Below are 12,936 nucleotides of genomic sequence, written 5' to 3'. Positions count from 1 at the left end.
GCCATCATATGCATGTATATGCACACCATCACAAAGAACAAATATACCATACAAAAAAAAAAAAAAAAAAAAAAGTATATGTATGATATATACAGCCAATGTTTCAAGTAGCATGAAATTAACACAATACAGCTATTCTTAAGATACTGGGTATTGGCCTGAAAATTTTTCTCTGGAGGCGGATGCACGATGCTACTTGCATCATTTTTCTCTTTAAAAAAGCAAAATGAACATTCCGTTGTTCAGTAAAGAACATACATTCGTTTTGTAAAGAAACATATAGCTATTTCATAAAGAACATCACATATACCTGTATTGTAATGAACATATAGTTGTTTTATAAAGAACATATAGCTATTTTGTAAAAAAAAAAAAAAAAAACATTCAACTTCATGTTCATTATACTACCTCCGTTACATATTATTTGTAACGATTTGACATAAAGTTGAGAGGAAAAATGTCTAATCGTTGCAAATAATATGTAACGGAGGTAGTATATATGAACATCCGTAATATTAATAAAAAACCTGATAATTAGAAGTGATCAACTTTAACCCGGCCTGATCCGGCCCGAAAATAGGGCGGGTTTAGACAAGCCTAAAAATGCATTTTTAGTTAAAAATCCAAATTCGGCCCGAAAAGCCCACTACATTTTCCGGGTTTGGACACGAGATATAAGGCCCAGCCCGACCTGAAATTTTTATCACCTCTAATGATAATATAATGTAATGAACATTATTTTTATTCAACAACCATAATCTAAAGACAAAATTCAAAAAAAAATTCAAAATAAATAATTTAAAACATTATGTCACAAATAAAAGTACATTATTCTGACAATCAAAGAACATGAAGATAAAAACATTATTTAACTGCACGTTATGTTCTTTACAATTTTATAACATGTTCTTTGCACTTTAACTGAATGTTATTTACATTTCTATACAATTTTCATTACAATTTTATAATATGTTCTTTTCGCTTAACTAAATGTTCTTTATATTTCTATACAATGTTCTTTCCAATTTTTTTTTTTGAAAGGGATGCACCATGTGGATCGTGCATCTGCCTGCACGAACCATGCATTGGTATTGGCCGACAATTGCTACGCCAAAGTAATTGCATCAAATTGCAATAAGTCATCAAGCATTTAGCAGGCAGAGTATTAGAAACCAAGAAATTAACGTCATATGGCAAGGCATAGCATTCAACGCATTGAATTTTGACGGCAATATGAAACGAGTTAAATACGTGGAATTTACCTAGGATTATTAATGAATTTGCTACAAAAGCGAATTTCCACGTTTGATGCTGCAAACTGATTCAAGAAGCAATTTTAACTCATAGTGGAGGGAGTGAACAATTATTGAGTTAATTAAAATAGGAAAAGTAAAAGTTAGGTATCCATTACCTTTCTTGATTTGCTGCAACATACAAATCACCAAATTTCTCTTGCGACCACAATCGAAAGTGGGAATGTCAGGGAAAAGTCTTAAAGACTGCAAACAAATCCGGAAGTCGCCATAATTGAGTAATGGTTAGATAATATTAACATGAATTAACTGGGCAAAGGAAGCTCAAGTTCGGTGATATTTACCTTTGCGGTTGCAAATTCAAGAGAACGAATAACAAGCATTTGCAGGCACTAGTGGAAAAAAGGCCATCCGTAACGGGCAGCGTCCGTTACGTATACGGCCATTACGGATAGCCATTGTTATTCGTAACGGGCACTGTCCGTTACGAGTAATGCGTTGTTCGTAACGGACATTCAAAACGTCCATTACGAATAATCCATTATTTGTAACTGACATTTCAAGTGCCCGTTACGAATACGGACATCAGTTATTTGTAACAGGAATTTCAACTGCCCGTGGGTTATTTGTAACGTGCATGATATCTGCCTGTTACAAATAGTGTGTAACCCAATTTAAAAAAAAACCAGCACATGCTGTGCTGGATTAGCTAGCTTGCATAAAAATTATAGCACAATTATTTTATTAATTAATTGAGATAAAAATAGTACTTCATATTTATACAATGACCAAAAAAAAAATACATTTATTATCGCCTAAATAATTAAAACTAAAAACCTTGTGCTTCATTGATTCTTCTTAGTCCAAAGCTATTTAACTTTTCAATGATCTTCTTTGTCCAAACCTTCTGCTTCATTGATTCTTCTTAGTCCAAAGCTATTGCTGCATCAGTTCAAGCTCTTGCTGAAGGCCCTGTACTTGATCTGCAACATCGAATAATATATTGGCCTCTTGAATCAATATAGAGCCAATCCACTGGACAGCTGATGCAACAATGGATTCTGCCATGGTTATGAGCTTTGGTGTTTACCTTAGTTTTCCTGTTGATTTCACAAAAATGAATCAATATTAAAGATAGTCAATTCTAACTTACAACAAACATACACACATTACGGGGAAAAAGAGAATTATGAGGTGCCTGATAGATCCTACTATAGCAATGAACCTTTTATTTAGGTGAAATTCTTAGATCTTTTCACAATTGAGGAAAGCTTTTCTTCAAATAACCAGAAAGATACATCAATGAAAGTAAATAATACTTCTGTAACCAGAAAGATACACAGGAAATATATCAATGGGGAGCAGGGGAGGTAGAAAGAAGTTCAAAGCCAAACCTTAGAACGGAGATATGGAACTGAGACAGCCGTAAATACAAATCCTGCAACTATATAATACGAAGGAGGTCTACCCTTGCTATGTGCAGGAATGAGCCTTCTGTGAGTACCAAGTTTAATGTTGAATGTGTGCACCGCTGAATCACGCATTACCTTGATTGCAGCTTTATCTCCAGTATATTTCTGGGATATAAGATAACTGAAACCGATACGCTCTCCATGCCTGAAAGGAACTGTCAAAATAGTAAAAATTAGTTTACTGTTGATATTTTTCACACTTGCATGGGCCACATTAGACATTATCAGCAAAAGTAAAATTTGGTTCAATCAATCTATAATTTCAGTTAATATGTAGCAGCACAAAGCAGAAAAGGTTCGATCAATCTATAATTTCAGTTAATATGTAGCAGCACAGAGCAAAAAGGCAGTATAATGCACTACAAATGCATAATCCAATGTTGACCAATATCCTACTTTGCATCCTCTGACCACTATCCTATCAAGGAACCTTCCTCAAATCAGCAATTATAACATAAGTAGCAATTAAACCAAACTTCATTTCCCAGTTGAGCCAGCTACAGACTAGAATCAATTTAAGATCAAAAATCTTCTTAAAGACTCTAAGAGAGTAAGAGCACATTAAATTTTAATCAGGCAGTAACTGATCAGCAACTCAAATGCTTATTTTAATCATGCAGTAATTGATCAGCAACTCAAATGCTAAAAGGGGGTGGGCGGAAGAAGAATAAAATATTACCCACAAAAAACAATTTTTTAGGATCAAGAACTTCAAGAAAAAGGGGAAGACAATGGATTCCTTACTTCTCTTGTCTTTAAAGATCTCTTTAATTACTCAACATAGATGAGGCAATACATTGCAACCAAAGTAAAATCTTTCCTTAAAAAAACAGAAGGATAACCACAATGACATTCATACTTTACATATTCCTATCGAAGATTGACCTGACATGTAACAATGACTGTCAAGTACCTGATCTCAATGAGTTTATAAACAAAATAGCAGGGTTATTGAAAGTACAACAGTTCAACTAATTCCAGAGAAAGAAAAATATTATTGAGAGTTACTTGATTCCAATCTAACAAAAATCAGAAACCTTCACAAGAATAGCATTGCCAACATTCATTAAACCTGCAATTTTTAGAAATCAAGGTATAATAAAATAGAGTGGCGGCATCCACAATATACAAACTCTTGTTTTACATACATAGTCAGGTTGGAAATTTGACTGCCAGGGATATAGATATTCACCACAAAAACCAATTACGAGGCAATCACAAGCCAAATAGCCAATCAGATCTTTGTGAAATTTTTCATAAACCTTGAGTGTTGTCAAATTATCTTACACTCTGGTAATCCAGGGTTCTTATATTCCTCTATTATCCTATTTTCTGGGTTCTAGGGTTTATCGTCCATGAATTTATTTGTTTCCGCTAGCACTAACAACCGTTACATACTCAATGTAACAATGACAATAATTTATTCATATATATGATCACAGTTTTTCAGTATACTAGCTAAGCAGTAATTCATATGACACAATGCTTCTCGAAACAAAAAATTGCAGGCACTTCTATAATTTACAGGATTAATAATAGCAATTCAACCTTATAAATAAACTACAGTATTTCTCAAACAGCAAACTCACAAAATCAAACAAGTGCAGATAATTTAAGATTAAAATACGCAATTGAAACCGAAATTCATTTCCAACACTATTACTTCCTCCAAATCAACATGCAAACAGAAAACAAAATTTAATTATGAAATTCATAAAAATGGAAATTCAAACGCAAACAAGATCTAAAATCATAGCAGCAAATGCAGAATCAGTAGAAAAGAGAAAACGCATACAAAGATCCACGGTTGTAGAGGTCGATAGAAACAGAGATACGTTCGACGCCGTTGTTGAGCTTTGTAAGGGTAGCCTTCTTGTGAGCTACAATAAAAGCTGATTCCGAATCTGCCATTGCTGAGATTGAACATGAAACAAGAATCAAAGCGAAAATTACAAACCCTAATTGATTGATTGAAGCCGCCATTGTTGAATTCTCTGAAGTTGCAGATTGAGAATTGAAAGGGAAGAATTTTCGAAATGTGAAGAACGAAAGAGAAGCGGAAAAAATCCCAAAACTAAGTCATTTCAATCGATTTTCCAAGAAATAAAAACAAAATTCCCAAAAATAATTTTAAAATCCAGAAAAATCATAGCACTTGAAAAAAAAAAGGGTAACAAGTAACAAAAAATTAAAAGAAATAAGATATAAGAACCTATATATCCTTGTAAGCGGTGGTTTCCAACGATCTAACCATTGATTTCTCCGTCGCCGTTAGTGACTTCTTCCTATTTTTCGCCTCTTATTTCACTTCCTCCTCTTGGTTTTCAACAATAAACTAGCAAAAATTATTCAAATAAAAATCAGATTAAAATCTAATTATAAAACCCAAAAATTCTACCAATTTGAATCTAATTGCTACAGATCTAGTAGCAAAAACAATACATAAATTTTAAAAAAACGCATAATCAAGAGGAAAGAGAATATGGAGGTAAGGAGAGGTGGTAAAGAGAGTGAAAGAGAATGAATCCTGAGGAAAGAGAAAGATAGTGAGTTCTAGATAGGAGAAAGAAAGAGAGTGAGTGAGTGAAAGAGAAAGTTAGAGAATGATTTCTGAGGAGAGAGAAAGAGAGTGAGCGAAAGAGAGGGGAGTGACGGCTGAGGAGAAGTATGAAACCCTAAGTAACTAATGGGCTCATCTCATCAGCTGGACGCCTGGACCAATCATTCGTAACGGGCCCATGATGTCCGTTATAAATAGTATACTATTCGTAACGTGCGGTATTTTGCCCATTACAAATAGTATAGTATTCGTAACGTACACTATTTTGCCCGTTACGAATAAATAAGTATTAGTAACGGACACTATTTTGCCCGTTACGAATATCTTAATTGTAACGGGCAAAGCTTTGCCCGTTACAAATAGCCTGTTACGAATGAGATTTTTTCCACTAGTGAGGGAAAGTCGGCCACTTTGTTCGTCAAAGTATGTCTACCGTAATAATGGAATATAGAGGGGTCAAATCCCTTATTTTATAGGTTTCGGTGGACGATTATCTTTTAGGAGATTAAAACCTAGTGTAATTGGGAGTCCAACCTTTTATTTTTTTTTGATTAAAATTGGGAGTCTAACCTTCGTACTCAAAAATTCTCATATATCAAATCCAATACTTAAAAAAATAAAAAAATAAATAGTAAGTACTAGTGACTCCCAAGTCAAGCAAAATGGTTGAGACCTTGTCACGCCAAACACTTCAAATCATGTATGTGACATAGTCTTGAGGGGGCAATTTGTAGACACGGAAATTTTATGAGTGTCGTACATTAAATTAAATAAATTAATTTGGGTGAAATCATGTTAATGATCCATTTTAATTATTTTTTGGCCCAGCCAAATAATTAATCCGAATTAATCAAATATAATTCGGGTTATAAAATAAATCAAATGGACCGGGTTAAAAGAATTCTAAGTCATTAAATGGGCCAAGCCCAAACCTACTAAGTCCACTCAAGGGGTTTCATCTCCTATAAATACACCATTCCTAAATCAGTTAAAGGGATCCAGAAATCATTATTCCAAGAGCTCATAAAACCCAAACGGAATTCTATCTGAAGTAAGTCACAAGCACATCAAACACGTGCCGACTTGTTCAGATACACTCAAACACATTTGAACGGGATTAAGCTTCATAAGCCCTCGTTCAGGTGTATTCAAACAAAACCCTTGAATACAGGTTGACATCATCAAACGTCACCCTACGTTCAAACTCAAGTCGACGTCATCAAACATCAACCTACAGGTGTCACACACGTGTCATCATCAAGCTGCGGAACAGAATCAGGGGATTTAGTTTATTTCATTATAAATTTTTTATACAGAGATTGTACCCAAAAATCAAATATTAATATAAATTCATTCGTTACTTTATTTCCTGTCTTTATATATTTAGGCTCGAAATTTGTGTAAACAGTCATGTATAAATAACTGACAATTAGAACTCAAACCAAGACCTTGAGTGGTCAATTTAACGGCAGCCCCACGGCCACTATTGCACTCAATAATTGATGGTGGTGGAGTATTGTATTCGTCCACCATGTTTTACTGAAAAAAAAAATATTTAAAATTAAAATAACCTTGGCTCCGATACCATGATAAATTGAATAAATGTAAAGGCTTAATTCTCATTGATGGCTTCAACCTTAATATATAAATACAAGTTAACCCTAATATGATAGGATTAGAAAACTAGGAAAATAAGGAAAACATATAAAAAGATATTAACTAGCCCCAAAAGATACTAACAAAATATTTCCTAAAATATATCCTTAATAAGTTGCCGTTAAAGGTTAGCCGGAGAAAAAAGAATTGGACCCTTTTCAATTTTCTATTTGGTCAAATTAGGCTAGGAAATGGAGATGACCAAAAATCATATACTTTTGCTCCGAGTAACACAATTTAGGAGTTGTTAAATCCTAAATAAGTCCTCAAATTCAAATCAAAAGTGCAAAACAATCCGAAACTCGTGAATTGCACCTTCACAACTTAAATGGTAGAACAAATTTACAAATTTGGAGTTAAAATTTCACAGACATTCAATTTTAGAGAAGCATAGGAGAAACAGGGGATTAAGTTGCATACGAAATCGCATTGCAGAATTAAATTACATGCAAATTTGGAATACTATTGTTTTGTTAGTAGTTGTGCAATAAAGCAGATGTTTCCCTTTGACTTTAGAAGTGAACATCCAAATACCAAAGTAGATATATATAAAGTACAAAGTAGTATTCAAGAGAAGGGGTTGGTTGAATGGTTGGCAGCCGTTGAAGTGGTATGGCAGAATGTCTCTGCTAAGTTTATCGAAATGGTGGAGGGAGAAAGAAAGGGTGAAAAATAAAAAATAAAAATAAAAAAAAGGGGGGGATTAAGAATGTTAACTGATAGTATTATAGGTAATCGTTAAAGGAGACTATTCTGAGAAGAAGCAAAAGCACCCAATAATTGGGATTATTCTAAGTTAAATAATAATTGAGATTAATTTGAGAAGGAGATTAATACTACTTCTGATTTTTTTTAGTTGCAACTTTGGGGTATTATTTGAGAGATATAAAATATTCCAAAGTTGCAACTATAAAAATCGGAGGTAGTAGTTTGGATTATTCTTATTAATTTTTCCTGATTAATTTTATGAAGGAAATAGAATTGAGTTATAGGATATTTATTAAGTTATGATTAATGTTGTATATATGAAATATTAGAAGTATATCGATACTAAAACTCTGTAAAACAATTTTATCCTAAAAAAGTTATTCAAAATTCGCTTACTTAGCATCATATGTGTCACTAAAACCTATTTATCGCTTACGTGGTTTGATACTTGGCGATAAACTGGTATGTCAAGTGTCGTTATCTTGTGTCCTTATTGCGAGACCGGCTTTATTTATTAGTAATATGATTATAGATAGATAGACTAATTCTTGCTCGGGTGATGCTCTTGATGGTGGAGTCATTTTGTAGTTCGTAATATAACACGACACGGTTGTTAAATCACTGGTGTTAAATGATGGGATTATATGGGTTCAAATATCAAATAATATTCCTAAAACCTAGAGCTGATCAAAGATGGCCCGACCCGAATTTGGGTGGGTTTTGGGCAGCATTTTCTAGCCCTCTCAGATTTTATTTTTTTGGGGGGGGCTTGGGAATACATTTTAAGTCATTTTAGTTCTGTTTTTTTTTTTTTTGCCCGGCCCGAAAATGGCCCAAAAAGCCCACATAGGCCGTCCATTTTGGGCGTGTTTGGACATGAAATTTTTGTCTAGCCCGGCCCGAAGAATGGGTTAACTTTTTAAGCCTCGGCCCGGCCCATCCATTGTCAGGTCTACTAAACCCAATTAAGACAATTCGAACCACAAATCTCCAACATTTATGGTAGAAATATTCACCATTGAGCTATATTTACATGCATCTTATTATATACTCCTAGTAACAACCTTCGTAGAAATTATGAATAATCTATGACATATTCGTAGGCATGCATCACACTTACCCCTTAGCCCTCACCTCGATTCTCTTCTCATTTATTGACACAAGTGTTAATGCACATATAATTAAAGTTTTGTACAAAGTACATTTATACAAGGATTTTTTGTAAATAATCACCCCAATATGTACCTTGTATTGAATTAACCACCCGTTTTTTTTCAAAATTAAAAAATACCACCCATTAATGTCAAAACTAGTAGATTTCACCACCCTTCTTCAATTCCGGCCAGTTTTCCGACTTAGAGTACATGTGTCACCACATAATTGCTTTAAAAAAAACAAAATTAAAACAAATCCCCTTAACCCCAGCCCCTGGCAGCTCCCTCATCTCCTGCCACCCACCCAAATCAACCACCTGTCGCACAACCCTCATCCCAACCAACCACCACTCCTGCCGGTGAACCTCACCGAGCCCAAACCCTTGCTCGCGAAACCCCACCTAGCCCCCACCCCTAACCCCTCCCACATCGCCGCTTTTCCACCAAACCCCACCCACTTCGTCGCTTCCTCAAAATACCCCTACCACGTCTCCAATTCCTCACAAAACCCCCACGAAGCCGCTTCCTCTGCTCATTCCAAGGTTGCACTCTTCAATTTGTTTTTAATTTAATTTTTTGTTTTTTAGGGTTATAATTTCTTTGTTTGATAAGATTGTTGAGTGAGTTTGTAATTAATTGAAGAAGAGAGAGGAAGAGGAGGAGATTTAGAGAACTGCTGATTATTCTGGAGATATGGGTTGACAGTGGTGAGTTGGTGACTATGGATAGAACTATAGAAGAGGTGGGTTGTGGTGATTGTGAACGTGGTGGTGAGATTGAGGAGTGGAGGAGATTGCGGGAACAGGTACGGGGAAGGGAGTGGATGCCGAAAATGAAAACGGGGAAGGGAAGGGGTGCTGGAGGTGGCAAGAGGAGGTAGTGGTGGGTTTGGGTTTTTTTTTATAATTTTGTGGGCCCCTAAATCGAAAAACCGGCCGAACTAGCCAGAAAACTGGCCGGAATTGGAAAATGGTGGTGAAATCTACTGGTTTTGACATTAAGGTATTTTTTAATTTCGAAAAAAACGGGTCGTTATTTCAATAAAGGGTACATTTTGGGGTGGTTATTTACAAAAAATCCTTTATACAATTATAATCTTACAAAATTGATGTGGTCTTAAAATTTTATCATGTACTCCATGCTTTGTAAACATTATATGTACATTAGTTGCCCATAATTTTTTCAATGCTTTTATGTTTGACCGGGTAGCCCTAAATAAGTAACACATGGCTTGATCGAGTAACCCCTGACCGACTGAGTAACCCCTGACCGACTGAGTAACCCTAAAATAAGTAACCCCTGTCACACGGTATGGCAGCCACATATGAATACTTGTGTAATTTATTCTCTTATTAAAGGGAAATTTCCATTGGTATCACCGTGATTTTGACTTTTCCTATTGATATCTCTCCTAAATTTTTGCCTTCCTATCGGTACACCCGTGGTTTGGTGTTTTTCCCAACCGTGACCAACACCATTAAAAACTATTTCATTAAGTTAAAATAATTAAGGAAAAGACTATGATACCCCTTTTAAACATCTAATGTCTCGATTTGCGTGTCGAAAATTGTTGAGTTAAAATTTTTGGAGTCATGTTATTCCTTAATGGTCCAAATTAACCTCGAAATTACCAAAAAAATAACGCAAATGTCTCATATGTCATGTCAAGAAATATCTTGGTTTGTGTGCCATTACTTTATTTGTGATAATAATTGTTGGTTAAAATTTTATGGGTCATTTTGACCCTTTGTGGGTCTAAATTGAACTCGAAATTGTCAAAATATTAACGAAAATATTTCGTTTTGCGTGTCATGATAAAAAAAATTAAATATATAATGACGTGCAAAATGAGACATTTTTGTTTATATTTGACAATTTCGAGTTTGATTTAGACCCATAAATGGCCTAAATGACCCCTAAAACCTTAATCGAACAATTTTTATCACGAAATAAATAACATCACGCAAATAGAGACAATTTTTAACACGCATGTGGGACATTTGTGTTATTTTTTTGCTAATTTCGAGGTTAATTTGGACCCTTAAGCTATAACATGACTCCTAAAACTTTAACCGAATAATTTTCGACATGCAAATCGAGACATTAGATGTTTAAAAGGGGTGTTATAGTCTTTTCTTTAATTATTTTAACTTAATGAAATAATTTTTAACGGTGTTAGTCACGGTTGGGAAAAAGACCAAACCACGGTTGTACCGATGGGAAGGCAAAAATTTCGAAGTGTATCAATAGGAAAAGTCAAAACCAAGTTGGTACCAATGGGAATTTCCCCTTATTAAAAACAAGTATGAAAGAGAATAATTTTTAGGAATATAAATCATTTTTCTTTTGTAGTAATATGTACTCTGCACATTGTTTTAAACCTTTCAAAAAAATAAAGAAGAAGAGAAAGTTAAGCATGCATTAATATGACCAAGTAAATAAAAAAAAATTTAGATTTTAACACCACAAAAAAACCCGAACATGGTTTTTAACACCCCCATAAAAAAAAAATTATTTTAACACCACTCAAATTTCCAAAAAATGGGTATTATCACCACTTAACGGTTTCCATCCAAAATTCCGTTAAGTGTGATCCACAGTGACACGTGTCACCATTTTATTTGTTTTAAATTTTTTTTTAAAAAAACCTAAAACTACCCCGGCCGCCACCACTACCCTCCCCCCGACCCACCACTACCCTCCCCGAACCCACAACCGGCGACGCACCCGCAACCCCAACATACCTGAACCCTCCCCTTCCCGCAACCATGTCGCCCCCCAAAAACCACCAAACCCAAAACCCTCCTTCCCCAAAACGGCCATGAATTTGGCCACAAATGGCGAAATCAGCCGGTTTTGGGGCTGAGTGGCCTTAGGCCTTAATCGGCCGATTTCGGCCATTTAAGGCCGGATTCGTGGTCGTTTCGAGGAACAAGGATTTTGGGTTTGGTGGTTTTTGAGGTCGAAAATGTTGCAGGAAGGGGGGGGAGGGTTCACGTGGGTTGGGGGAGGGGATGCGCCGCTGATGGTGGGTTCGAGGAGGGCTAGGGTGGCTAGGGTAGTTTTAGGTTCTTTATTTATTTTTTTCTTTTTTTTAGCCAATAATAAAGCGACACGTGGCTTTATGGGCCCACTTAACAGATTCCTAAACGAAATCGGTTAAGTGGTGGTAATACCTATTTTTTGGAAATTTGTCTGGTGTTAATATAAATTTTTTTTTTTACGGAAGTGTTAAAAAGCAATTTCGGGTTTTTGTGTGGTGTTAAAATCTAAAATTTCCTTAAATAAATTTCCACAGAATATAAAAATAAAACTCAACTAAGTAATGTACTGAAAATTTTTAAAAAAAATACTAAAAATAATTATATTATGAAATTGAGCAAATAAAATAAAAAAATTTAATCAAATGTTATAACAAATTAACCACTAAAATTAGGCAGTCACAATAAAAGTTGAAAGACATAAATATTATTTTTAAATTGGATTAATAAAATAAAATGGAAATAAAAATAAAAGTAATAACCAATCAAATAATTTGTAATTTAAAAAAATAAATCAAATTTCTATGTAACTTTAAGTAAATTAAATCTTATAATTCTCTCAATAAATGCTTGATAATCTCTTAGAAAAAAAATAACTTTATGAAATATCTTGAAATTTTTTCCCCAAATAAGTCGTTTAGGACATATTCACCTCAACTTACAAAATCAGTATAAATAATTTCAATTCAGCAAAACTTATTTCAGTTCAGTAAAATTAAGTTTAGTTCAGTAAAAACTAGTAACTTTAAAGAAGAAATATAATAGAGAATCAGTAAAAATATAATAATTTCAGTTAAGCAAAAATATTTTAAGTTCAGTTTAATTAATTTCTCAATTTGGTAAAAATAATTTGAGTTCAACAAAAATAATTTTAATTTAATGCAACAAAAAAATTTAATTCAACAAATATAAGGTGAAGTGAATAGGGCCTTAGACAGGAAGAGATAATTTAGGTAGAAAGTAGATTTCTTATTGGGGTATTAGTTACATGAGGAGCAAAAAAAGAAGATTAAAGTTTAATTTTTAAAATTTTGATAATGAAAATAAAGGTTTTTAAAAAAAGGGGACGAGCGAAGCCTTGTTCATTTCACC

General features: G+C 34.2%; 1 long non-coding RNA gene across 1 annotated transcript; it reads right to left on the bottom strand.

Annotated features, from left to right (window-relative positions):
- Positions 1–1,978: 1,978 nt before the first annotated feature.
- Positions 1,979–5,374, bottom strand: LOC145587613 (uncharacterized). The gene is made up of 4 exons (XR_014101324.1): positions 4,938–5,374; positions 4,521–4,638; positions 2,648–2,880; positions 1,979–2,353 (listed from the first exon to the last, which is right to left on the bottom strand). It is a non-coding gene; the product is annotated as an uncharacterized LOC145587613 (long non-coding RNA).
- Between the last annotated feature and the right edge of the window lie 7,562 nt (positions 5,375–12,936).

This window comes from Chenopodium album, chromosome 17 (genome assembly GCF_948465745.1).
Source record: "Chenopodium album chromosome 17, dcCheAlbu1.1, whole genome shotgun sequence".
Lineage (NCBI taxonomy): Eukaryota > Viridiplantae > Streptophyta > Magnoliopsida > Caryophyllales > Amaranthaceae > Chenopodium > Chenopodium album.
Note: the sequence above shows the minus strand (reverse complement) of the source record. Positions and strands in the feature narration are given on the sequence as shown.